A 26,030-nucleotide genomic window follows, 5' to 3' on the forward strand; every position below is an offset into this window, starting at 1 on the left:
TTCCTCTAGTTTTCAATATAGTATTTGTAATTTCCATCTAAGACCATCTCAGAATCTTTCCCTATTTCTACCAGCATTCTGATCATGACCACTTACACACTAAGAAGACTGAGGGTCTCACTGCAGCGCTCCTCTTCTGAGGCTAATCATCTCCTAAAGGCTCCACCTCTTAACGTTGTTGCCCTGGGGATTAAGACTTAGCATGAATTTCAGAGGGAACACAAACATTCAAACCATAGCAATGATGGTAACTATCTTACCATTGAACCAAGTATTTGCTATTTTCATTTGAACTAACAGTTGGAGGGTAAATTTGTGAAGTGATGATGAAGGGTTAGGGGAGCAGTGGGGAAGAAAAAGGACACACTCTTCAAGAGCAGGTGGCACCAACACTTATAATCCTGAATATATGCATTTGCAAAACATGGCATTTTAGGGCCACTGTGAAACATCTGCCTGCAGCCATTTTGTTGTATTCAGTGAAAATCTGACTTCAAATGAATAGCCTCACTACAGGGCTACTTTACTCATTTCTCTAGTACAAGAATTTTGGCAGTTGGCAAAGTATAATCAAATTATCATGGGAAGAAACACAAAACTCCCAAATCTACTAAGGGTTCTAGAAAGCTGTGCAGTTTGAGAAGACTTCTGACCACTATCATCTATCGTTATATTATCTCATGGCAATAAATGGATCACTGGCCTAAACATTGGCAAAATGCCTAAAATATGTGAAACAAGAGAGAGAAGAGACAGGAGGATACACTTTTGGTAACTAGAGACCTTGAATTTTTTGTTGCTATTTTATTCTCAATGGGGAGGAAGTTGACTTAGTTATATTGGTTAAGATGTATTTAATTTTCAGCTATTTTCAAGCGTTTTCATTTGTTTTTAAATGTCCATAAATAACAAAATGTTATACATACTAGTACAGACTCATTCTACTATTTTCAAACAATTTCAAAGTTCAAGCGTTAACTGTTTTGTATTTTTCTTAATATAATTTTAGCAGATCTTTGCCCCCAAGCTTTTGTCAGCTAGCTGTGATAATGAATTGCTTTACACTTTAAAACTGGCAAACCTGTTATTAGCATTTCAAAAACAGATTATAGTAGGTTTTAGATTATGTTTGCTTTTGTTTTAAAACTGCTGTATGAATGATTATAGTTAAAGACAATGACTCCCAACTAGAGAAAAGAAAAAAAACTCACATAAAGGAAAGATGTATTATGAACTAACAGTGTTGACTTCAGTTATTTTTATCTTGCTTAAATACATAAAAACATACGACAGAATAAATCCCTCATGTGCCTAATTCTCTCCCAATCATAAAACCAAGCATTTATAGCAAATACTAAAAAATTTAAGAAAATAAAAATTCAGAGTAACAGCATTCAATTAATGTGATGGATGATATTTTGCTAAACTAAATTAAAACTCTCAATATAAACACGGTACTGAATGCTACAGTGTAAGTTGGTGGAGGTTCAGCAAACTAATGGTGATGTGATGGCAGGACCACCTCACCACTTTTCTCTATTTAAGTGATCTTTTCCTTTGTGATAGCATCTGGCCTTTCCCTTGGTGCACATGTTGCATTTGCATTTTAAATCAGCCTCTGTTTTCCTCTTCTCAATCCACTATAAATGGTACATTACTTTCCCTCAATGCTCTTTCTTACTCTCAGATCCCAATATATTATATTCCTTAATAAATTGAAGTCTTAATCTATGAAAACATTTTCAATAGAAATTTATACCTATACATTTGTCTGGTAATGTTAAAAAGTCCAACATGAAAATTGTGTTAGAAAAGAAATGATTTTATCTTTTTGATATTAGGATCAAATGGTAGATATGCTTATAATAAAAATTCAAATATAAATATAGTAACAGATAGTAATCATTTTAATATTAGAAAATGTCAAGGTAATTGCTAATGCTAAGACATGTTTGCCAGTATATTAAAAGCTAAATGCTGTCAATTGTGTCAATTGCTTATTTCAAATAGAATCAAAAAACTAACACTAAATTAATGACTATATAGGATGTGTGGATCATCTAACATTTCCTGACAACACATATGTGAAATCTGATTTGAAAAACGCTAGATTAAACCAAATACCTTTTGGGGAAACAATGTAGTCCATGTATTACCTGGGGACGTGCCAACAGTTTGAAAAAATACTACTTATAGTTTGTATTTAGTATAATATATCAGCTCCAAACAGGTTCTAAGTGTAATTTCAAACTCTTATTCTAATTCAAGAACTCTAAGTCTGAAAAGAACTTTCCCACATATGCAGAGTGACTATGTTGGAGCTTAGTACAATACATTTAAACTTATTCTGCAAGGGAGTTAAACACTGTCTTTGACGTTTTGTTGATACATGATCTCACAAAGGAAATTTTAAAACCAGTATAAGCTTAATATAATAGAACAAATATGTGTGAAGTATACAAAATTAGAGTTTTAGAAGAGTTATGTATACATTTTGTCTCCACCATTTACTTGCTATGCAATCTTAGGCCAACACGAAGGTAATGATAATTAAATGAGTAAAGTAATATGCAGTATAAGGGATACTTTTTATATTCAGTTGTAAAACAATTTTAATTATTTCTTTTGATGATACACAATGGTGATATGATAATGTTATTTATAAGTTTTCAGTTTAGGAAACTACAGCATGTGTTTTTCAGGAATGACATATCATCCATAGAGGACAAAAGAAGCCTTCTTCTGTCTTTACTGATTTCTATTTGGTTCCTTATCATATAGAATAATAGCATTTTGTACATTCTTAAAAAGAAAGATTAGTTTGCATTCACAATATTTACCTCCAGACTCAGTAAGCATTTGTTGAAAATCTTCTATGATTTATTCATTGTGATTAGTAATAACAACTACATAAAGAGGTTGAAAATACCGAGTTATCATGGACCTTGCAGTTTAATAGGAAGACGTACATAAATGTCCATCTAACCAGGCAGCATCTGATAGACATAATAAAATAGATAAAATATTCTATAGAAGAAAAGAAAAGGGAGATAATTTCCAACTTTGGAATTCTTGGTAGCATCCATGCAAGATGTCTGTACCAAGCATTTAGTCTCTATCTTGACAAAAGTTACTTTCAATTTGTGGGGATGTAAACACATTGTAAAATGTATTTCATTTGGAAGAAATCAGAAGCCCAAGAAATTGAAAGGAGTGATTTTATGTTTAGAGAACAATAAATCATTTCATATGGCATGATTTTTGTCTTCAAAAGTGTTTTGTGAAAGATAATGGTTGAAAATAGTCTAGGGCCAAATCAAGTAAGAATTTGAATATTAATCTAAGAAAGTTATATTATATGTAATATATAATATGTAATACATTAGACTGTAGATTTTTAAAGAGGGGAAAGCCATGATCAAACATAGGGGTGGGACATACACAAAGATGAGAAAGACCAACAAGAAACATTGCAGGGTCTGAGTTTCTGCTCGTCTGAGAATGATAGAAAAAAAATAATAGACAAAAACAGAATAAGTAGCAAGAATCTGTAGAATTTCCTGATTAATGGAATACAGGGTACAGAAAGGAAAATTTATTATGTAATTTTGAAGTCTGAACCTTAGGAAATGGTGGTAGTGTTACAAAGAGAGCAAAAAAAAAAAAAAAAAGATAATGGCAATGGAAAACCGAAATTAGAAATTAGGGGAAATGATGAGCAAATGAGCACTCAGAGGCAGAAATAAAATTTGGTATTTATGAGATCATTGAGAAAATTTACAAGAACTGAGGTGAGAGCAGGAATTCAGAATGTAAAGAGTTTAAGAATGAAAGGAGACTATCATTTTCAGCTTAACTCATATTAGACAACATCAAAAACCTTCCCCATACAAAAATGTAAATATGGTGAATACATTTTAACAATCTTTTCCAATGTACATTTGTCCCTGCCAGAAAATAAGGGAAACTTTAAAGCCAAAAATGAAAAAGATGTTGAAAACCACTGTAAAAAATGGGCATTTACTTGTAGCAAACTTAGGTCATTTATTATTCTGTGCTACTTGCTTTCTAATCATTACAAAGAGGACAAGACATTTTGCCTTGAATCCACAAAGTTAACATTCCTAATTCAGACGTAGCATAAAACACAAAAGGCTACATGCTCAGTAGTTAGGTTGATTAAAATAAAGGAAAATAATAAGGAAATGTATTTGGATTGGTCCACACTCTGATTGTGTAGTGTCTTAGTCATTCGGGCTTCTATAACACAATACCATAGACTGGATGGCTTATATATTGATTTATTTGTCTATTTTTCCACCAATACCACTCTTTCTTGATTACTGTAGCTTGATAATAAGTCTTGAAGTAAGGTTGTGTCAGCCTTCCAACTTTCTCCTTCTCCTTCAACACTGTGTTGGCTATTTTGGGTCTTTTACCTTTCTATATAAATTTTAAAACCAGTTTTTCAATCCACACAATAATTTGCTGGGATTTTTACGGGGACTGCGCTGAATCTATAAGTCAAGCTGGGAAGAACTGACATCTTGACAATATAGAGTCATGAAAATGGAATGAAAGGCAAGGACATACAACATTATCAATATTCTCACAGAAAAGGGTAGTGGTCCAATCTACCATAGATAAAATCTCCTGTGGAAGTGAAATAGATGCACTACTCTATAACAAATTTTATGTGGTAAGAAAAACCTAGATAATAAAACCCAGCATGGATACCAACACAAGGTTAAAGTGTAGTGCAATGTCTTACATGAAGACAAATGCAGGCATTCTAAATAAAATACTATCAAGTCAAATTCATGCAGCACAGAAATGCAAGATGGTTCATATCTAAGAACATAAATGTCTCTCCAATTATTTAGTTCTTCTTTTATTTTGTTCATCAGAGTGTTGTAACTTTCCTCATTTAGATCTTGTACATACTTTGTTAAATTTATACCTAAAAATTTCATTTTGGGGCTGCTAATGTAAGTGGTATTGTGTTTTAATTTCAAATTCCAGTTGTTCATTTCTTATATACAGGAAATCAACTGAGTTTTATATATTAATCTCATGTCTTGTAACTTTAGTATAATTGCTTATTAGGCCTAGGAGTTTTTCTCCTTCCCAATCAGTGTATCTTTTATTTTGGTTTCCTTTCATATTGTATTAGCGAGCATTTTCAGTATGCTGTTGAAAAATACTGCTTAAACGGGACATTCTTGCCTTGTTCTTGGTTTTAGTGGGGAAATTTCTAGTTTCTTACTGTTGAGTATGATGTTAGTTCTAATATGCAGATATTCATTATCAAGTTAAGGAAGTTCCCTTCTATTCCTAGTTTACTGAGAGTTTTTAATCATTAACGGGTATTGGATTTTGTCAAATGTTTCTTCTGCATCAATTGATACAATCGTGTGATTTTTTTTTCTCCTTTGGCCTTTTGATATGATGGATTATATGACTTGATATTTCTAAAGAAATGGAAGAAACTGGAAAGCAAGTGAATGTGTGAAAGAAGCCAATCTGAAAAGTCTATATACTGTATTCTAAATATATGATATTCTGGAAAAGGAAAAACTATGGAGACATTAAAAAAGATCAGTAGGTTGACAGGAGTTACAGAGGAAGCAGGGTTGAATAGGTGGAGAACAGAAAAATTTTTTAATGCAATGAAACTGCTCTCTATGATATTATAATGGTGGATACATGTCATTGTTCATTTGTGCAAACATACATAATGTACAACATCAAGAGTCAATATTAACTATGGACTTTGGGTGATAATGATGTGTCAATGTAGGTTCAATGGCTGTATCAAATGTACCACTTTGGTGGGGGACTTTGTTAATGGTGGAGGGAGGCTATTCATGCATGTATAGGGGAAAGGGGTAAATGATAAAGCTTTCCTCCTTCTTTTCAATTTTTCTGTGAACTGAAAACTGTTCTAAAACGATAAAGTTTAAAAAAAGAATAATCACAAAGAAATAAAAAGAAAAATAATAAATATGAGTAGATAATGAAATTAAATAAATAATATGAAATAAAGAGTTGGCTTTTTGAAAAGACTAATAAAGGCTGGGCGTGGTGGCTCAAGCCTGTAATCCCAGCACTTTGGGAGGCTGAGGTGGGCAGATCACCTGAGGTCAGCAGTTTGAGACCAGCCCGGCCAACATGGTAAAACCCTGTCTCTACTAAAAATACAAAAATTAGCCAAGTGTGATGGCATGTGCCTGTAGTCCCAGCTACTCGGGAGGCTGAGGCAGGGGAATCACTTCAACCTGGGAGGTGAAGGTTGCAGTGAGCCGAGATTGTACCATTGCACTCCAGCTTGGGCGACAGAGAGAGACTCCATTTCAAAAAAAAAAAAAAAAAAAAAAAAAACTAATAAAATAAACAAAGCAAAGCATAGCAAGATTAATAAAGAACAAACCAAAGGAAGAAATAATCATTTGAAATTTTAAACTAGGGAGAATATGTAAAGGCAGCAGAAATTTAAAAATGAGTAGAATTTTATATCAACTTTAGGACAAAGATATAAACAAAATGGAGAGTTTTCTAGACAACTATAACTTAATTTATTCAAAGTGGTTCAGAAATAAATTTTTAAGACCCACATAGACCTACAATTATTAAACTAATTAATATCTTTTTTAAAATCTCATTTAAAAGAGAAAAATAATTTTGTAGGTGATTTCTATCAGACATTAAAGAAAAATGTAATTTTAATTTTTAATGATGTGTCAGTTCATTTATGCTATAGTTGCAAAAAATCTCACATGTGTCAGTGATCTGCAACAACAAAGATTTATTTCTCATATAAATTGTGTATCCAATCCCAACGCTAATGCATGCGGAATACTCTCAGGGACAGAGAGAGTGTAAGTCAAATAATAACAGGTAAAGACACGTAATCAATATACTCACAAGGAAAAGTGGTAGTCCAATCTACCAGATGAACTCTTCCATGGAAGAGAAATAGATGGACTACTCTATAACATATTTTATGCGGTGAGAAAAACCTAGAAAGAAAATACCAACATGAACACGGACGCAAGGTTAAGTTGTAGTGCAATATCCTTCAAGAAGACACATGCAGACATTCTAAATAAAATATTAACAAGTCAAATGCATGCAGTACAGAAATTCAGAATGGTTTATCATGACAAAATATATTAATATAATCAACAAAACTAATAGATAAAAAGAAAAAAGTGTATCTCAGTAACAGAAAAAGACTTTCTTAAAATTCACTGCTCATTTATGATTAAAAACTCTAGGAATCTAGGAATAGAAAGTTCTGGAACCAGATATACCAAAAGAATAAAGAAACATTACACTTAATAATGAAATATTAGGTATAATGTCTTTAAAATCAGAAACAAAACAAAGGTACTTATCAGTCTTTTTTTAAATTGTTTTATGGATCTAGCCAGCAAGCACAGCACGAAATAAATAATAGGAAATTTCTAAAGCAAGAAACAAATCTGGCATTATTTGCCAGAATATGATGCTCTACATAACAAAATCAAGAGACTTAACAATTATTATAACTAATAATTTTAGCAAGATTGCTTTATAACAGACCAACAAACAAAATTAGTTTAATGTCAATATTTCAGCAACAAACTGGTCCATAAAATAAATTTTTAAAGTATTTAATTTAGAATAACTTCCAAAAGTAAAAATTATCTTGAAATAAATTTTAAAAAATGGGTGTCATAATGATGCACAGCATTTAAAATATTTTATTGAAAGAAATTAAAGATGTAAATAAGTAGAGATAATTTCAAAGACATGGAAATTCAATATTGTGAAGATGGCAGTTTCCTCAAAATTAATCTATGCATTCAACATAACTCAGACGATGTTTCACCAATGTTTTGTTTTGTTTTGTTTTCATTTTTTATAGTGTAGCAAGCTCATTATAAAATTAGCATGGAAAACAAATTACTAAGAGTCATAATGACAGTTTTAGAGAACACGGTAAATTACATGGGTATTGAGTAAGCATGTAACAGTACCTGCCACATGTGTTTGCCAGATTAGATGAAGGATTTCTACAAATCAATAAAGAAAAATAAAAATTAATCTAGTATAAAATGTCAAAAGATATGAACAGGCAGTAGATAAAAAAGGTAAATAAACTGGTAAATATTAAATGTGAATAGATGCTCAATCTCAGTAGCAAAGAGGGAAGTGCAAATGAAAACTAACTTTAGATATTACTTCAAATCTCTGAAAATAGTGTTTTGATAAGAATAATAAATAAGATTTTTTTTATTCCACTGGGGAAGGCAACTACTAAGAGCAATTAGCAATATCTAGCAAATCTGATGAGTTTATTACACGTGCTACTCAGAAAGCATGTTTATAGGTATATACAGCAAAGAAATGATCATACACTTTCATAAGGAGACATTTTTAAAATAGCAACAATAGAAAAATATATTAACAACTTAAATGTTTATCAAAAGAACAGGTAAATAAAATTTGACATTATCATATATCAAATGTTAAATGACAGTGAAAATGAATTCTTAGCAACTGAAAATTCATTATGGATAAATCACAAATATGTTAGGCAAAGACCTATATACTCAGTGATTTCATTTATATAGAAATGGAAACATTCAAAATGAGTCTATATACTACATAGGAATACATACACATTTAGCAAAAATGTAAAGAAATAAATGAGATTGATACATATTAAAATTGTATTAATAGTTTCTTTCATGCGCATCCCTGTGAAGAGACCACCAAACAGGCTTTGTGTGAGCAATAAAGCTTTTAATCACCTGGGTGCAGGCAGGCTGAGTCCGAAAAGAGTCAGCAAAGGGAGATAGGGGTGGGGCTGTTTTATAGGATTTGGGTAGGTAAAGGAAAAAGGGGGGTTGTTCTCTGGCGGGCAGGAGTGGGGGTCACAAGGTGCTCAGTAGGGGAGCTTTTGAGCCAGGATGAGCCAGGAGAAGGAATTTCACAAGACAATGTCATCAGTTAAGGCAGGAACCAGCCATCTGGATGTGTAAGTGCAGGTCACAGGGGATATGATGGCTTAGCTTGGGCTCAGAGGCCTGACATTCCTCTCTTCTTATATTAATAAGAAAAGTAAAACGAAATAGTGGTAAAGTGTTGGGATGGTGAAAATTTTTGGGGGGTGGTATGGAGAGATAATGGGCAATGTTTCTCAGGGCTGCTTCGAGTGGGATTAGGGGCGGCGTGGGAACCTAGAGTGGGAGAGATTAAGCTGAAGGAAGATTTTGTGGTAAGGGGTGATATTGTGGGGTTGTTAGAAGAAATATTTGTCATTTAGAATTATTGGTGATGGCCTGGATACGGTTTTGTATGAATTGAAAAACGGAATAAGAGAAGGAGAAAAACAGGTATTAAAGGTCTAAGAATTGGGAGGACCTAGGACATTTAGAGAGTGCCTAAGGAGGTTCAGCATAGCTTTGCCAGCAAAGATTATTTATTTACTTTAAGAGTTAAGAGTGGCGGTTTGGGGATAGCACCAGGAGATATCAGCTGTGATCGCTTGGAGAAACAGTGTAAACAAGAGCAGGACATGTATGAGTAGTTGAGAACGGTGAATAGGAGTATGACTAGACAGAAGATAGTAGGGATGACAAGTTTTTTGGGGCAGAGTCCAAGTTGGTCTGGTGTCTGGAATGAGACCAGGGCCTAATAAAAAGGAGCGTCTATACAGGAGCTCAAATGGGCTGTACCTTGTAGCATTCTGAGGACAGGCCTGAATTCTGAGAAGGGAAAGTGGTAAAAGTATTGTCCTGTCCTTTTTAAGTTGGTGGCTGAGCTTGGTGAGGTATGTTTTTAAAAGACCATTAGTCTGTTCTACCTTTCCTGAAGACTGAGGACTGTAAGGGATATAAAGGTTTCATTGAATACTAAGAGCCTGAAAAAATTCTTGGCTGATTTGACTAATAAAGCCCGGTCTGCTATCGGACTGTATAGAGGTGGGAAGGCCAAACCAAGGAATTATGTCTGACAGAGGGAAGAAATGGCCGTGGTGGCCTTCTTAGACCCTGTGGGAAAGGCCTCTACCTATCCAATGAAAGTGTCTACCTAGACCAAGAGGTATTTTAGTTTCCTGACTCAGGGCATGTTGAGTAAAGCTAATTTGCCAGTCCTGGGCAGGGGCAAATCCCTGAGCTTGATGTGTAGGGAAGGGAGGGGGCCAAATAATCCCTGAGAAGTAGTAGAATAGCAGATGGAACACTGAGAAGTTATTTCTTTGAGGATAGATTTCCACGATGGAAAGGAAATGAGAGGTTCTAAGAGGCAGGCTAGTGGCTTGTACTATAGCATAGCCTGCCTTTGCTGGTGTGTGCCGATTAGGCCTGGTGGAACTGCCATCAATAAACTGTGATCAGGGTGAGGAACAGGGAAGAAGGAAATGTGGGGAAATTGGGTGAACGTCAGGTGGCTCAGAGAGATGCAGTCATGAGGTTCAGGTGCGGTATCAGGAATAATGTGGGAGGCCGGATTGAAGTCCGGGCCAGGAACAATGGTAATTGTGGGAGACTCAACAAAGAGTGAGTATAGCTGAAGGAGCTGGGGAGAAGAAAATATATGCATCAGGTGGGAGGAAGAAAATAGATTTTGGAAGTTATGAGAACTGAAGAGAGTGAGTTGAGCATACTTTGTGATTTTTAGGGCCTCTAAAATTATTAAAGCAGTGGCAGCCACTGCACACAGACATGAGGGCTAGGCTAAAACAGTAAGGTCAAGTTGTTTGGACAGAAAGGCTACAGGGTGCAGTCCTGGCTCTTGTGTAAGAATTCTGACCGCACTAACCATGCCTAGGAAGGAAAGGAGTTGTTGTTTTGTAGAAGGGGTTGGGGTTTGGGAGATTAGCCGGACACGATCAGCAGGGAGAGCACATGTGTTTTTATGAGAATTACGCCAAGATAGGTAACAGATGAGGAAGAAATTTGGTCTTGACTGAAGTAATGGGGGCTGTCTGTGAAGACCTGCGGCAGTACAGCCCAGGTAACTTGCTGAGCCTGATGGGTGTCAGGGTCAGTCCAAGTGAAAGCGAAGAGAGGCTGGGATGAAGGGTGCAAAGGAATAGTAAGGAAAGCATGTTTGAGATCTAGAACAGAATAATGGGTTGTGGAGGGAGGTATTGAGGATAGGAAAGTATATGGGTTTGGCACCACAGGGTGGATAGGCAAAACAATTTGGTTGATAAGGCGCAGATCCTGAACTAACTTGTAAGGCTTGTCTGGTTTTAGGACAGGTAAAATGGGGGAATTTTAAGGAGAGTTTATAGGCTTTAAAAGGCCATGCTGTAGCAGGCGAGTGATAACAGGCTTTAACCCTTTCAAAGCATGCTGTGGGATGGGATATTGGCATTCAGCCAGGTAAGGGTGATTAGGTTTTAATGAGATGGTAAGGGGTGCATGATCGGTCACCAAGGAGGGAGTAGAGGTATCTTATACTTGTGGGTTAAGGTGGGGGGATACAAGAGGAGGATGCAAAGGAGGTTTTGGATTGGGAAGAAGGGTGGCAATGAGATATAGCTGTAGTCCAGGAATAGTCAGGGAAGCAGATAATTTAGTTGAAGTGACTCAGCCTAATAAGGGAACTGGGCAGGTGGGGATAACTAAAAAGGAGTGCTTAAAAGAGTATTGTCTAAGTTGGCACCAGAGTTGGGGAGTTTTAAGAGGTTTAGAAGCCTGGCCTTCAATACCCACAACAGTTATGGAGGCAAGGGAAACAGGCCCTTGAAAAGAAGGTAATGTGGAGTGGGTAGCCTCCATATTGATTAAGAAGGGGACGGACTTACCTTCCACTGTGAGAGTTACCTGAAGCTCGGCATCTGTGATGGTCTAGGGGGCTTCCGAGGCAATCAGGCAGCATCAGTCTTCAGCCACTAAGCCGAGAAGATCTGGGAAGGAGTCAGTCAGAGAGCCTTGGGCCAGAGTTCCAGGGCCTCTGGGAGTGGCTGCCAGGTGAGTTGAACAGTCCGATTTCCAGTGGGGTCCCGCACAGATGGGACATGGCTTAGGAGGAATCCTGGGCTGCACGCATTCCTTGGCTCGATGGCCAGATTTTTGGCACTTGTAGCAAGCTCCTGGGGGAGGAGGTTCTGGAGGAACGCCTGGCCGCTGCAGTTCAGGCATTTAGAAGTTCTTGTGTGCTGGAGATGTGGCTGGAATTTGTCTCACAGTGGAGGCAAGGAATTGCAACTTTTTTCTATTATTGTACACCTTGAAGGCAAGGTTAATTAAGTCCTGTTGTGGAGTTTGAGGGCTGGAATTTAATTTTTGGAGTTTTATTTAATGTCGGTAGCAGATTGGGTAATAAAATGTATATTGAGAATAAGACAGCCTTTTGACCTCTTGGGGTCTAGGGCTATAAAGCATCTCAGGGTTGCTGCCAAACGAGACATGAACTGGGCTGGGTTTTTATATTTGATGAAAAAGAGCCTAAATGCTATCTGATTTGGGGTAAAGAAAAAGGAGCATTAACCTTGACTATGCCTTTAGCTCCAGCCACCTTTTTAAGAGGAAATTGCTGGGCAGGTTGGGGAGGGCTAGCCGCGGAATGAAACCATAAGCCGGACCGGGTGTGAGAAGGGGAGGTGATAAAAGGATTATAGGGTGGAGGAGCAGAGGCTGAGGAAGAACTGGGACTTGGCTCGGCCTGGCAAGGAGGGGAGAGGTCAGATAGGTCTGTAGAAAAGGAAGATTAGAAAGACTCAGGGAAGCTTGGGGTTGGGACTGAGGGGACAGGAGGGAGGGAAAGAAGGAAGATTTGGGACGAGTTGCATTGGGAGCAGAGACTAGGAAGGGCCTAATGTGTAAAAGAATGCCTGGACGTCAGGCACCTCAGACCATTTGCCCATTTTATGACAAGAATTATTTAGATCTTGTAGGATGGAAAAATTGAAAGTGCCGCTTTCTGGCTATTTGGAACTACTGTTGAGTTTGTATTGGGGTCAAGCGGCATTTCAGAAGAAAATAAGACACTTCTTAGATTTTAGGTCAGGTGAGAGTTGAAGAGGTTTTAAGTTCTTAAGAACACAGGCTAAGGGAGAAGAAGGAGGAATGGAAGGTGGAATGTTGCCTATAGTGAAGGACGCAAGTTTAAAGAGAAGGGTAGAGACACGGAGGGAAGGGGTTCGGGGGTTCTTACCCTCCAAAAAAGTGAGAAAGGGGTTGGGGCACAGAGATAAGAGATCGGGGCATGGAAATAAGGGATTGGGGCACAGAGATAAGAGGTTGGGGCATGGAAATAAGGGATTGGGGGTTCTTGCCCCCTGGAAAAGTGGGACTTGCCACTAAGGGTGAAGGAGAAGGGGTTGAGGGGTTCTTGCCCCTCCCTCAGAAAAGCAGAGAAGAGGTAGAGACACAGAGAGAAGGGGTTGGGGTACTTGCCCTTCCTCCAGAAAAGCGGGACTTGCGGCTAAGGATGAAGGACCAAGGCAGGTGTCCTTGCATGGTCTGACACCTCTGAAATGTGGGTGAATAATCAGAGAGGCATCCTTGCAATGATTAAACACCAAGGGAGGGCTGCCTTCCCAGTCCGTGACCAGCGCCAGAGTTTTGGGTCCACAGATAAAACGTGTCTCCTTTGTCTCTACTAGAAAATGAAAGGAATTGAAATTAAGAGAAGGGAGAGATTGAAGTGTGGTGCCAAGATTGAAAGGAGAAAGAGGTTGAGGGATAGTGATGGAGGTTGGAGAAGAGAGTAAAAAAGAGGCTGCTTACCGGATTTGAAATTGGTGAGATGTTTCTTGGGCTGGTTGGTCTGAGGACCTTAGGTCATAGGTGGATCTTTCTCATGGAGCAAAGAGCAGGAGGACAGGGGATTGATCTCCTAAGGGAGGTCCCCTGATCCAAGTCACGGCACCAAATTTCATGCGCGTCCCTGTGAAGAGACCACCAAACAGGCTTTGTGTGAGCAATAAAGCTTTTAATCACCTGGGTGCAAGCGGGCTGAGTCCAAAAAGAGAATCAGCAAAGTGAGATAGGGGTGGGGCTGTTTTACAGGATTTGGGTAGGTAAAGGAAAAAGGGGGGTTGTTCTCTGGCAGGCAGGAGTAGGGGTCAAAAGGTGCTCAGTAGGGGAGCTTTTGAGCCAGGATGAGCCAGGAGAAGGAATTTCACAAGATAATGTCATCAGTTAAGGCAGGAACAGGCAATTTTCACTTCTTTCGTGGTGGAATGTCATCAGTTAAAGCAGGAACTGGCCATCTGGATGTGTATGTGCAGGTCACAGGGGATATGATGGCTTAGCTTGGGCTCAGAGGCCTGACAGTTTCCTCTACAGGAAAAATTTGATTATTTTACTTCTTAAATAGTGGGAATATGCATATTCTATATATCTGTCTATCCTTTATGTAATTCTGCATGTCTGCAATGTTTCATAATGATTTAAATAATAAATGGAAATTTGGTAAGTATCTTTACATGAAGTTCTAAGTGAAAAAGAAAGTGAGAACAAAATTTGTGGAGCAGTGAAAACAATGGATTACTTGACCTCAAAACCAGTTTCACTCTCACCTCTGCCTCTGCCTCTGACTCTGACTAGCCTGTTTTGAAAACTTGATAACATTTTTCACCTCTTCAGGCATGTTTGAAAGGAGAGCAAGATCCAAGTATAGGCAAAGACTTTAACTTTTGATATAAGAAAATATTCTTCTAAGTTAGGAAAAAAACGACATAATTTTGATGAATATAGTTTGAACTGCCCAGCCTAATATTTTAACTTTCTGACTAGAAAACACAATGAGACTATGCCATAAATAAATGGTTGTGTTTAAGTGTTATTTTCATTATGCTACAGTGAACTTCATGTGTGATTATTCTTTCTCATTTTTTAGGCCTGCACTATGTACTGCTAAGTCAATTTGTGGATTTAAGTAGCAGGTCAATTCTATCAAATGCTGCTGGGTCACTGAGTAAATTGAGGACAATGACAACAGGAAAGCTACCTCTGACCTTGACAAAGCAATTTCAATGGAGTAGGTAGGTGAATTAGGAAGCAAAGCTAAAGAAGCATTGAAAAGTAAAAGGAAAGTGAATGAAAAGAGATGATACATGGAAGCAGTTTAGGGATGAAGAAGAAGAAAATATAAGCTGGTAGCTGGAGAGCAATGAGGGATTCAGGGACGTTTTCTTGTTTTGTATTTAATGGAAATAGAAGAGGATGCTTTTATGCTGATTCAGTAGAAAGAGAAAAGTTGATGATGTGGATGTTCCACAACTGCTTCAGATTCAACACTTCCAGTATTCAATTACTCATCATCCCACTTCTCTCCCCTCCCTTCAATCTGTCTATCCTGATTTCATCCCCAAATCAATGTATAGATCCTCCACCTACAGTCTCCTAAGCCAAAAGTCACCACAGAGTGCCTCTTCTCTAGCATTTTCCATTTGTAGTCCATCACTAAGTGCTACAAAATTTACCTTCTAAATTAAAAACAGTCTTCTCCTTTTCCCCATTCTAGTGCAAATGTACTGATTTAGACACTCTCTCTCAGATGCATACATTTTATGGCTTCTATTTGATCTCCACCTCTAGTGATACTCTGTAAAATCTACCTTCTATGTTGTGCCAAATCACTCTCCAACACATATGTCAATCACCTGCTTAAAATCCTCTTATGGTTTCCCAACAACCAACTCTAATCTCTAAGCTTAAAATTTTGGGACATTCTATGAGTAGTCTTCAGCAATAGTTCTACTTATATATCCTGGCACACCCTACACTGTTTCAAACCTCCAACTAACTCTTGGCTAAAACTGCCCCCATTTGACCTTCTTGCTATTTTTTAAAAATTCAGGTCAACAATCATCTCCCCCTGGAAGTTTCTGCCTTCTCAGCGTCATCATCCTGAACCCTTTTTCTATGCTTCTGTGGTAGGCACAATCCTAATATGATCCCACAAGATTTTCTGCCTAATTCCCAGGACTGTGAATATGATAAGAATTCATTCAGATTATGTTAATTAATATAAGTAATTTTGCAGATGTAGTTAAAGTTACTAATTAGTTGACTGTGAGTTAATAAAAGAAGAGATTATCTAGGTGGGACATAATCCAGTCACATGAGGCCTTTAAATAGCAAAGAGTTCTCTCTTGCTGGTGGCAGAAGAGGAAGTCAGTGAGAGTCCAAGAATGGGAAGGATTCAAAGCATCATTGCTGACTTAAAGAAATGGCATGGGGCCACATGATAAAGAACAGGGCGGGCCTCTAGAAGCCAGAGTGACCCCCAGCTGACAGCCAACAAGGAAACAAAAACCTCAGGCCTACTGTACCACCACAAGGAACTAGATCCTGCGAGAAACTTGAATGAGCTGGGAAGTGGATTCTCTCCCAGACCTTCCAGATAAGAGCCCAGACTGTCTGATACCTTGATTTTTGGCCTTGTGAGACCCTAAGAAGACACTTCCATCAAGCTTGCTGAGACATATAACTTACAGAACTCCAAGATAGTACATACGTGCTGTTTTAAGGTGCTCAGTTTCTGGTGATTTGTCACAAAGCAATCGAAGACCAGTTCAACTCCATAGCTTCATAATTATGTTGACTCCTTTGTACTTTATGCTTATAGTGGGTGCTTGCTTCCCAATTAGTTTGTGAGCTTTTTAGGATAGAAAATATGTGTTAAGTGACGTTTGTATTCCCGGCATGTATTAATAACACAGTACTTGGCCCAACACATTTGAGGGGGATTACTGTCAATTGAGTCCATGGGAAGAAAACATTGAGATAGAGTTTTGATTGGAGTGCAAGGAGTTCATGGGGGGCAGGGAGGATAGAGGTAACATCCGTGAAAGATAAAAAGCAGAAGAAGCTGAACTGACCATTGAAAGCTTTCAGCCTGTAATACAGATCTACAACCCAGAGCAATGAGTCTGGAGCTCCAGAACAATGAGTACCCATGAGAGGAGTCCCATGTTGGGCAGAAATGGCCAGGCTAGAGTATCCCCATCCAGTAATTGGCTGGGGGCTGCCCAGAAAGATCATTGTCTTGGCTTGAAAGCTGAGGTGAATCCTGAAGGTGCTAACAGCTGGAAGCTGTCAGCTAACTGCACTTCTTTCAGGTGAATATGCAAGTTCTTCCTGGAAGAAAAATCTAAGCAGCACACATCAACAGCCGCCACTGTAAAAAACATCACTATCTCTTAGGAACATAATGTAAGCTCTATTCATCAAAGACGAACTATAATGTTTTCTTCCAGAAAGAATACAATGAAGAAAAGACTCCAAAATGATAATATCATGCCTCTAAAATTTAGTTAAGAATCTCACTATTTTACAGCAAAAGTTGTAATGATTATACAAGCTTTGATATTGATGGTTGTGTTTCTTCCAAAGCAGAGAATTATTAGTCAATTATAACTTTCTCAAGGTTTTGGCAAAGAAAAATATTTTTACCTCAAGGGCGTATGTTCAGCACAGTGAAAAATGTGTTTTAGTAAACACCAATGATTACTTTTAAAAGAGTTTGGTTTTCTTAGTGTCATTCAAATGAAAATTTAAAAAGAAAACCCTATTTTCTTAGATTGCTCTGTCTGAATTCATGTATCTTTGTTCTTGAGGCTGTATTTCTCATTTATTTTAACAACTCTATGTGGAATTGAAGAGGTGTGAATTCTGAGCAAAACTATTCAAAGCTTCCATTATCATTTCACAAGTGTCACAAATAATTATAAGTTGTTCTTTCATTTTTAAAGGAGAAGTTTGGCAATGTACTAAAGGAAGCATTATCTTCAAAGATTGCTGCCAAAACTTGTTCTTTGATGACTCTCATATTTGAGAGTATTGACATCATATCACTGGAAAATATGATAACTAAGGATACATTTTCCCCAAACCTCCTATATTGTTTTATGCATGTGAATGTAAAAATTCCCACTACAAATTGTTCCCAGAAATATAGTGTTAGACTTAATTATAATAAATGACATTTTCACAATCATGAGCCTGAATGAGACTTAATGTCTTCTGATGTCTTTAGTGATATTGGTTTCCTGCCACCAACATCTCCCAAACCAACTTCTGGCTTGGGGTTTGGAAGAGATCCTAATTGCTATATTGAGGTTTCGTTCTATCATATTGGGCTTAAATACATGACCATAAAGTTTTAGTGGCATTTTAGAAATTAACATAATTTTTAGAGGTATAACAAATCTGAGGAAATTTTACCTTTAATCGCATTTGCCAGAACTCATTCTAATTCTGGCTTCAATTTGCTGTTTCCTTACAAATCAGCAAAATAAAATATATCCACTTGAAGGAAAATGTACCAATTTTCCACATTCATCTTCAATAGTAGAGACAGAAGCCAACAGCTCTGCGAGAAGACTACAGTCCTCCTTCTATCTGCCACATTTTCTTTGTATTTTTACTCTCCACACTTGGATGACTACATCAGTCTGTTGGCTCAAATTTTAGCACCTCCTTATGTGTGCTCACTCTCAGCTTATGGTCTTATTTTCTTTCATTTAGAAGAACAAGGCCATCAGAAGTTTTTTACATGCTCCCATTTCCATTTCTTCAACCTGCCTACATTTGAACCCTTATACGTACGCTTCCATTCCCATTGTCATTAAAGGAACTGCCTTCCCTCCCATTGCCATAGATGAACTGCCTTATCTCCTCTATAAGCCAAATCTCCCACCAATGTTCTGGTTCCCTTCCCCTCTCATTTCCTTAAGGATGTAGCTTCAGCAATGCTCTCCTTTCTTCTGCCATAAATTTCACTCCCCACTAAATTATCCACATCAATATAGAAATGTGATGTTTTATCTTCCTTTCAAGAGAAACAACTTCCTAAAAGCATATAGGATATTGCTGTTTACTAGAATATAGCATATCTCTGTCTACTTTCTCTCTTCTCTTCCTCACCAATCAAGCTTTTGTTTCTACTACACTGAAACAGCTCTGGTGAAGGGCATCAACAATCAATTTCCAGTTCTCATCTTAACCTATAAACAGACTTTGTCATAGTTGATATTTTCTCAAATGCCTTCTTCACCTATCTTCTAGGTCTCCCTCTTCCTTGGTTCTCCTCTCATCACATTAGCTGCCTTATCTCAGTCTCTTGCTGTTTTCTCCCATCTTATATATTTCTAATGTTGGAGTACTCAGGTTCAAGTCCCGGGATAGTATTTCTTTTTCTATCTATACACTTATTAAAATATCTCAGCTACTCTCAAAGCTACAATATTATCTATATTCAGAGGATCTCCATATTGTACCTTATGTCTAGATCTCTCAGAAAACTTTGGAATGTTTTGTCCAGCTGCTTACTCCCCATCTACAGTTGGATGTTTAATGGGTATTTCAAATTTGCCATGTACAAACTGAATCTTGGCCTTCTCCCTTCATGAAAATTGATCTTTTAAAACCCCCAGTTCAGTCCGTGGCAACCTCATTTTTCTACTTGCAGCTAAAAATCTTAATATTGTTACTTCTTGTTTTTATACTCCCCATCAATCTGTCATCAAACCCTGTTGACTTAATTTCAAATATATTCAGAATCTGCAATTTTTTACGACCTCCATTGCTACTACCCTAGTGCAAAGCTACCATCATTCCTCCCCTGAGTTTTTACAGCACTCTTAACTAGTCACTTACTTCCAGCCTTGAACCTCCACAGCTTATTCTTAACCTAAGCAACATCATATTTCTTCTCTGTTCAAAACCCTAGAAGAGTTTCCCATCTCACATGTACCATTCAGGGTTCTCCAGAACATTGAACCAGTAGGAGATGATAGATAGATAGATAGATAGATAGATAGATAGATAGATAGATAGATAGATACATACATACATACATACATACATACATACATACATAATACAGAGAGAGAGACTTTAAGGAATTGGCTCATGTGATTATGGGGGCTGGTAAGTCTGAAATCTAAAGGACACTCTGGTGCGCTAGAAATCAGGCAAGAGTCAATGTTGTAGTTTTGAGGCAGAATTTCTTCACCTCCAGGAAATCTCAGTTTTTGCTCTTAAGGCCTTTTCATCCTGGAGACCCACCATATTGATACAGACAGGAAACAGGGAAATACTGGGTAAAAGAGGGCAGTTCCCCAGCAAAGGCCCTGCCCCTAAGCCTGGAAACCCACAGCCCTAAATGGGAACAAGCATTCCTGTTTTCATGACTGAATGTTGCCCTTTGGCCCACCACACTTCCCTATCCTGTACCCATATAAACCCCAAACTCCAGGGTCCATGAGCAGACGAGCAGATGAACAGATGTACAGAAGAGCAGAGAGGCAGAGAAGCAGCTCAGCAGAGAAGGAGAGAAGAGAAGAGTCTGAATGTCGAGAGGAGTTCAGCTGGAGACAGTCAGAGAGGAGGTCAGCTGTGGAACAGCCAAACTCCAGAGGAAGATCATCTTCCCACTCCATCCCCTTTCCAGTTCCCCACCCATCCCATTAAGAGCCAACTCCATCATCCAATAAAATCCCCATATTCACTATCCTTCAAGTCCATGTGTGACCTGATTTTTCCTGGACACCAGACAAGAACCCAGGTACCAAGAGGGCACTGGTTAACACTTCAGCCATCTGTGGATGGCAGAGATGAAAGAACATGGTAGCACACCTACTGGGACTTTGAGAGTCGCATACCCCATCCCTAGATGCCAACATAGGGCTGGACCCCAGACACATTTGCCCTGGCTCCTGCACCTGCCCATTTGCATGCTCCCCCTCCTGTAAGGGGTTTGAGCAGTGGCAGCCAAACAGATGAGCAACACTTCTGTCACACATCCTGAGAGGGGAGTCAGGGAGCAGAGAACTCTCCTGTTTCAGTATGATCAAGGATAATCTCCTGTACTTAAAGTCAGCTGATTGTAGATGTTAGTCACACCTAGAATAACTCCCCAATAGCACCTAGATTAGTGTTTCATTAAATAATTAGGTACTATAGCCTGCTCAAACTGACACACAAAACAAAGCTTCACATCAAACAAAGCCCCAGATTTCCTTAAAATTGCCTATAAAGTTCCATGTAATCTAGCTCTGTGTTATCTCTGTCTCCATCTCTTGTCATTCTTCTTCATATTCACTCTGGTCCAGTTACACTGTTCTCCCTGCAATTGCTCAAATTTACCAAGTAGGTTTTTTTCTTTAGAAACTTTTGTTTTTCTCTCTGAAATACATATCCCCTAAAGGCCTCAACTTGCAAAGATTTTGCTCAAAATCTCCCTTCTTCCCTTTACGACTTTATCACCCTTCATAACACTCATCACAATCTGACATGTAACATATTTACACGCTTCTGTGTTCATTGTCTATCTCTTTCCACTAGGATCTAAGCTTTAGGAGGGCAGGGATCTTTGTCTATTATGCTCACAGGGAACAGTGTCTGAAACATAATGATCTGCTCAATTAATGCATGTTTTTAAAGATATCACAAAGATTTCTATGCTTACACTGAAGTATTTCCAGTAAGTGTAGTCTAAGGGCATTGGATTGTAGATTTTAAAGCCTGAGCTCTAATGGCAGCTCTGCCACTCACCTTACTTCCTCTTTGGTAAGTCACTTAACTACTTCAGTGTACAGAGTTCTCCAACTGTGGAATAAGCATACTGAATGAGGTTCTCATCAATTTAAAAATCCCATCTTGTTCCTTTTCTCTATATCTTACTTTATTTAAATAGGACCTCACATTATACTACAAATGATATTACAGTGACATTGTAAATATATACAAGTTATAATACAGGGATATTACAGGTCAACAGGTTGAAAAGCCTACACATTACCTAACTATTAAAAAGTATAGTATAAACTATTACCTCCTAATTGAGGAGGTATAAATGAAAACCAACATGGTGCTTGTTTTATTTATGCCAACAAATTAAGAATGTCTTTTCAGATGTTACCCAACCTCATTCCAATGTTATAAACACATGTCCATATATTACTTCTAATGCCTTGCACACCTGGAGGGCCAACTATGGATTTCAGAAGCTGAAAGGTCCATCTCTTCATAAAGACACCACTTTTTCTTCCTCCATACTTGAGAACACTCTGTTCTTTGTGAAATGTAATGTAAAAAAATGTTATCATTCTGGTTTACAGCTCTAAAATGGGGTCAAGAAACCATTCTAGGAAGACCACCTGCATGATCTGCAACCTTGTAAAGCGGTGTTGTAGGAAGGAACCAGTTCTTGTCACATGACCAGGAAAGATTAGGCTCGCAGACACATAGAAGGGTGAGGAGTGGAATTTATCAAGTGAAAAGGAAGAAGGAAATACAACTCAGCAAAGTGAGATGGAGTCCTGCTAACAGGCTCTCCACCTCAATGGATTAAATCCCAAGTTACTATCCAGGAACAGGAGAGGCTGGGCTCCTCCCCACTGCAAACGTCAGGAATTTCCTGAGGCTCCACCCCATCCTCACAGTGTGCAGGCTAGTTGGCGATTCTCTGGGGACCCCTTTTTACTTGGTTGTCTCAGCAGGAGCTTGTCTTAAACCTTTGAAGTGGGCCAAACTGCCATGACCACAACATCCTGGAAAATGGCTGACTTTTGCCACTGCTGCAACTCCTGAGCAGTGACAACCAATGAACTATGGAGTCAGGTATTATTTTGATAATTCTTTCAAAATAACTTATGCGATCACTTTTAGCATTCTGTTAAAAGTTCCCATTCTCCTTCCTTTCTTTGGGACACAATTTGCCTTCTAGTTGCATCTGGTCTCCTGAATTGCAATTCCTAAGACCCCAGTAAACACCCTGTCTTATTGCTTTGCACTCTGGTCTCCTTGGTAACATCTCCTTGATGTCTATATAATCTTTTTTCATAGTTTATTTTCCCCTCTTCATGGTTCCTGAATGCTTATTATCTTTACGAAGTAAAGCAGCAATTGCACCTTGTTTGATGGTACCCCAAAGCCCTGTGAATCCAATCTACAGGGCTCTTTAGGTTTTCCTACTTTTCTTTACGGGAAGTAATGACTAGGGTCACTAATTGGCACTTTCAGCAATCTTCAGTGACCCACTTTCTATTTCTTCTCTCTTTCACTTCAAGACAGAAGTGTGAGTATTCATTGTCCATAAGACTTTAAATCCATGTAGTCAATACTTTACAACCCTTAACCACAATCAATATTAGAGACTTGTACAACACTGCAGTGCATTTTCTCTTGCCCAGAAGCTTTCATTTCCTATGAGAGAGAGAAAATGATGAATCCTGTATAATCAATATTTCAGATGTTGAGTTTCTCTAAACCTTTCAGCTCTAGGAAAGGAACCAAGTCAGTTATAACCATCATATAAATTTTTACAGGGTTTTGCTTTCTCTGGCTTAATAATAAATTAAATTTCTAAAATATCTAGGATGAAAAGGCTCATAGCTAAAATTCAAAAGTTCAGCTTTGTTCTGACTGCAATCATAGGCACAAGTAAATTAGTGCTAATGCAGAAGAAATGCATGGAGACCAATTAGACGGAAAAATCTAAGAAAGAACACAGCCACAAAAGACTTTAATTGAAGTTAATCTCACAGTAGAGAAAATGGTTACGTGGCAAGGCAAATTGAAATACTCATTAAAAATGCAACTGTGCTTGACAAGGGAATCTTGGCCTTTCTGGAAATTTAGACCAGTCCTTTGAACTCTGACCACTCTATCTCCATAACACCACAAAAAACAAACAAACAAAAAAAAAAAGAAAGAAAAAATTGCCTCTCTTAAGATTGAAAACATACATTGTTAATTCTAGGTTCCCAATTTTACCCTTTGAACTTACATAGAATTAGTCAAACTAAGGCTCTAGAGAAACAGTTTTCAATGTTGAAAACTAATTCAACGTTGTTTCTAGTGCTTCAAATCCCTGAACACTTTTGCAAAATATAGGCCATATTTGGATGCCTGCTAAGGTCAAGCCCCCATGCTAGATGCATTACATATGTTATCTCAATTAAACATCACAGAAAAACTGCAGGTAGGCGTTATGATTCACATTTCATGGATTAGAAAACTAAGGTTCAGAAAAGTTAAGACAATTTACACAAGGCTATGCAGCTAGCTAGTGAGAAAACTCAAATGCAGTTTTGGTCTATCAGATTCCACAGTTAATGTTCTTTCTCTTCATTATTTATTTATAAGTTTTATGTATACATAATAGTTGTACATATAATGGGGTGCATGTGATATTTTGATACAAGTATACAATGGATAATGATCAAATCTGGCTAATTGGGTTATCCATCACCTCAAAAACCTACCATTTCTTTATGTTGGGAACATTCCAAATCTTTGTTACCGAAATGAACTGACATCCACTTGCCTGGTGCAGTAAAGCCAAACATCCAATACCAAAGTTTTGCAGTAGGAAAAAGGAAAGTATTTATTTTCAGGGTGTCAAGCAAGGAGAATCAGACAGGTCATGCTTAAGACTTGACCTCCCTGATGGCTTACATGTAAGGACTTCTAAAGGCAGGGAGGCAGAGGTTACAGGCAAAGTCATAAATCAATACCTGGAGGCTATACATTGGATTGTCCTAAAAAGGCAGGATATCTTGAAGTGGGTGTTTTCGGGTCACAGGTAGATTCAAAGACTTTCTGATTTGCAATTGATTAAGGGAGAAAAGCTTTGTTTAAAAATTTTGGGTCAGCAGAAAGAAATGTTAGGTCTAGCCTGTGGGTATGACTTCCTCTAGGCCCCTAAGGAAGAAATTTAAAACAAAGAACAGTGGTCGAGACTCTAGTCCTTACTTCCCTCTTATCTGAGGTCTACATGACAGTGGATCCATCTGGTGGGGTCTGGGTTTCTGAGAGACAACTCAGAGACATATATTAAGATGTTATCTTTAGTTTCCATGGGGAATCAAATATTTAGTGACTCTAATTTCTGTGGCTATTGTTTCTTAAAACAAAACAACAGCTACTATTACCTTCTTATCAGGTTGATCATTTACTTCTCAAGGCTACCTAGGTGCCTGAAATTTCCCTTGAAGACACTCAATATTTTCCTTTATTCTTATGCTTCAGTAGGGGCAGCAGCAGGCCCCTATGAGGGGTCCTTGCCCCATCTCATCTTTGCTTCTAGATATTTCAAAATATACAATAAATTAATTAACTATAATTGCCCAATTGTGCTACCAAAGACTAGATCTTATTCTTCCTATCTAATTGTATTTTTGTACTCATTAACCAATCCCAAAATGTCCATCAATGGATGAATGGATAGAGAAAATGTGGTACGCATACACAACAAAATATTATTTAGCCATAAAAAAGGAGGTAATCCTGTCATTTGCAGCAACATGGATAGAACTGGAGGACATTATGTTAGGTGATCTCTCAGGCACGGAAAGACAATATCACATGTTCTCACTCATATGTGGGAGCTAAAAAACAATTGATCTCGTGGAGGTAGTAAATAGAATGGTAGTTGATGTCCTTTCTACTGAGCAGCATAAAAACGAGTCACAATTGAGACTGAGTTAGAGGAAGCATTTTTTATTTATTTTTTAACTTCAGAGACTTGGGAATCAATCAGCTAGGATTGCACCTGATAAAACAGTCTCTGGACTGCTTTCCCAGATCACAAGGAAGCAGGGCCTAGGACCCCAGCAGAAAAGCCCAGCAAGATGGTCAAAGGAAAACTTTCTAGGCCTAGATGTTCAGGGACAAGATTGGTGAGGAAGAAGCGAATCATTAACAGTGACCATTTGATCACTAAAATAAGTGTCATTTGCGGCATGTATGTGTGTTTCGATATTTTGCATCCAGTTTATTGATAATGTAATAAGGAAACTAAAACGTGCATAGTACTTCAGAGTTCATATCATGTTTTGTGACTGACTACCTCTCAATATACCCACAACAATCCTGTAGTCATGTACGACGTACTTTTAGAATCTTTAAAGAATATGACATACTTTGTAGAATCACTATCAATTTTGGGCAGCCTGCTGTATACTAACTACTCTACCAGGAGTTCATACATTACCAAATTATATACTCATAACACCCTTTAGTCAGGAAGAAACTTAGGTACGATTTTACTGTCCCCCAAATCAAGAA

General features: G+C 37.9%; 1 long non-coding RNA gene across 1 annotated transcript in view; it reads right to left on the reverse strand.

The window, feature by feature from the left end:
- Positions 1-20,408, reverse strand: part of LOC104005670 (uncharacterized) — a 289,399-nt gene extending 268,991 nt beyond the window's left edge. Inside the window, exons 1-5 of the long non-coding RNA XR_010155286.1 lie at positions 16,471-20,408; positions 13,734-13,893; positions 8,022-8,057; positions 6,925-7,019; positions 97-183 (exon numbers count right to left, since the gene is read on the reverse strand). This is a non-coding gene — a long non-coding RNA (uncharacterized LOC104005670). The remainder of the gene's footprint in view (positions 1-96; positions 184-6,924; positions 7,020-8,021; positions 8,058-13,733; positions 13,894-16,470) is intronic.
- Between the last annotated feature and the right edge of the window lie 5,622 nt (positions 20,409-26,030).

Source organism: Pan troglodytes, chromosome 2 (genome assembly GCF_028858775.2).
Source record: "Pan troglodytes isolate AG18354 chromosome 2, NHGRI_mPanTro3-v2.0_pri, whole genome shotgun sequence".
Taxonomy (NCBI): domain Eukaryota; kingdom Metazoa; phylum Chordata; class Mammalia; order Primates; family Hominidae; genus Pan; species Pan troglodytes.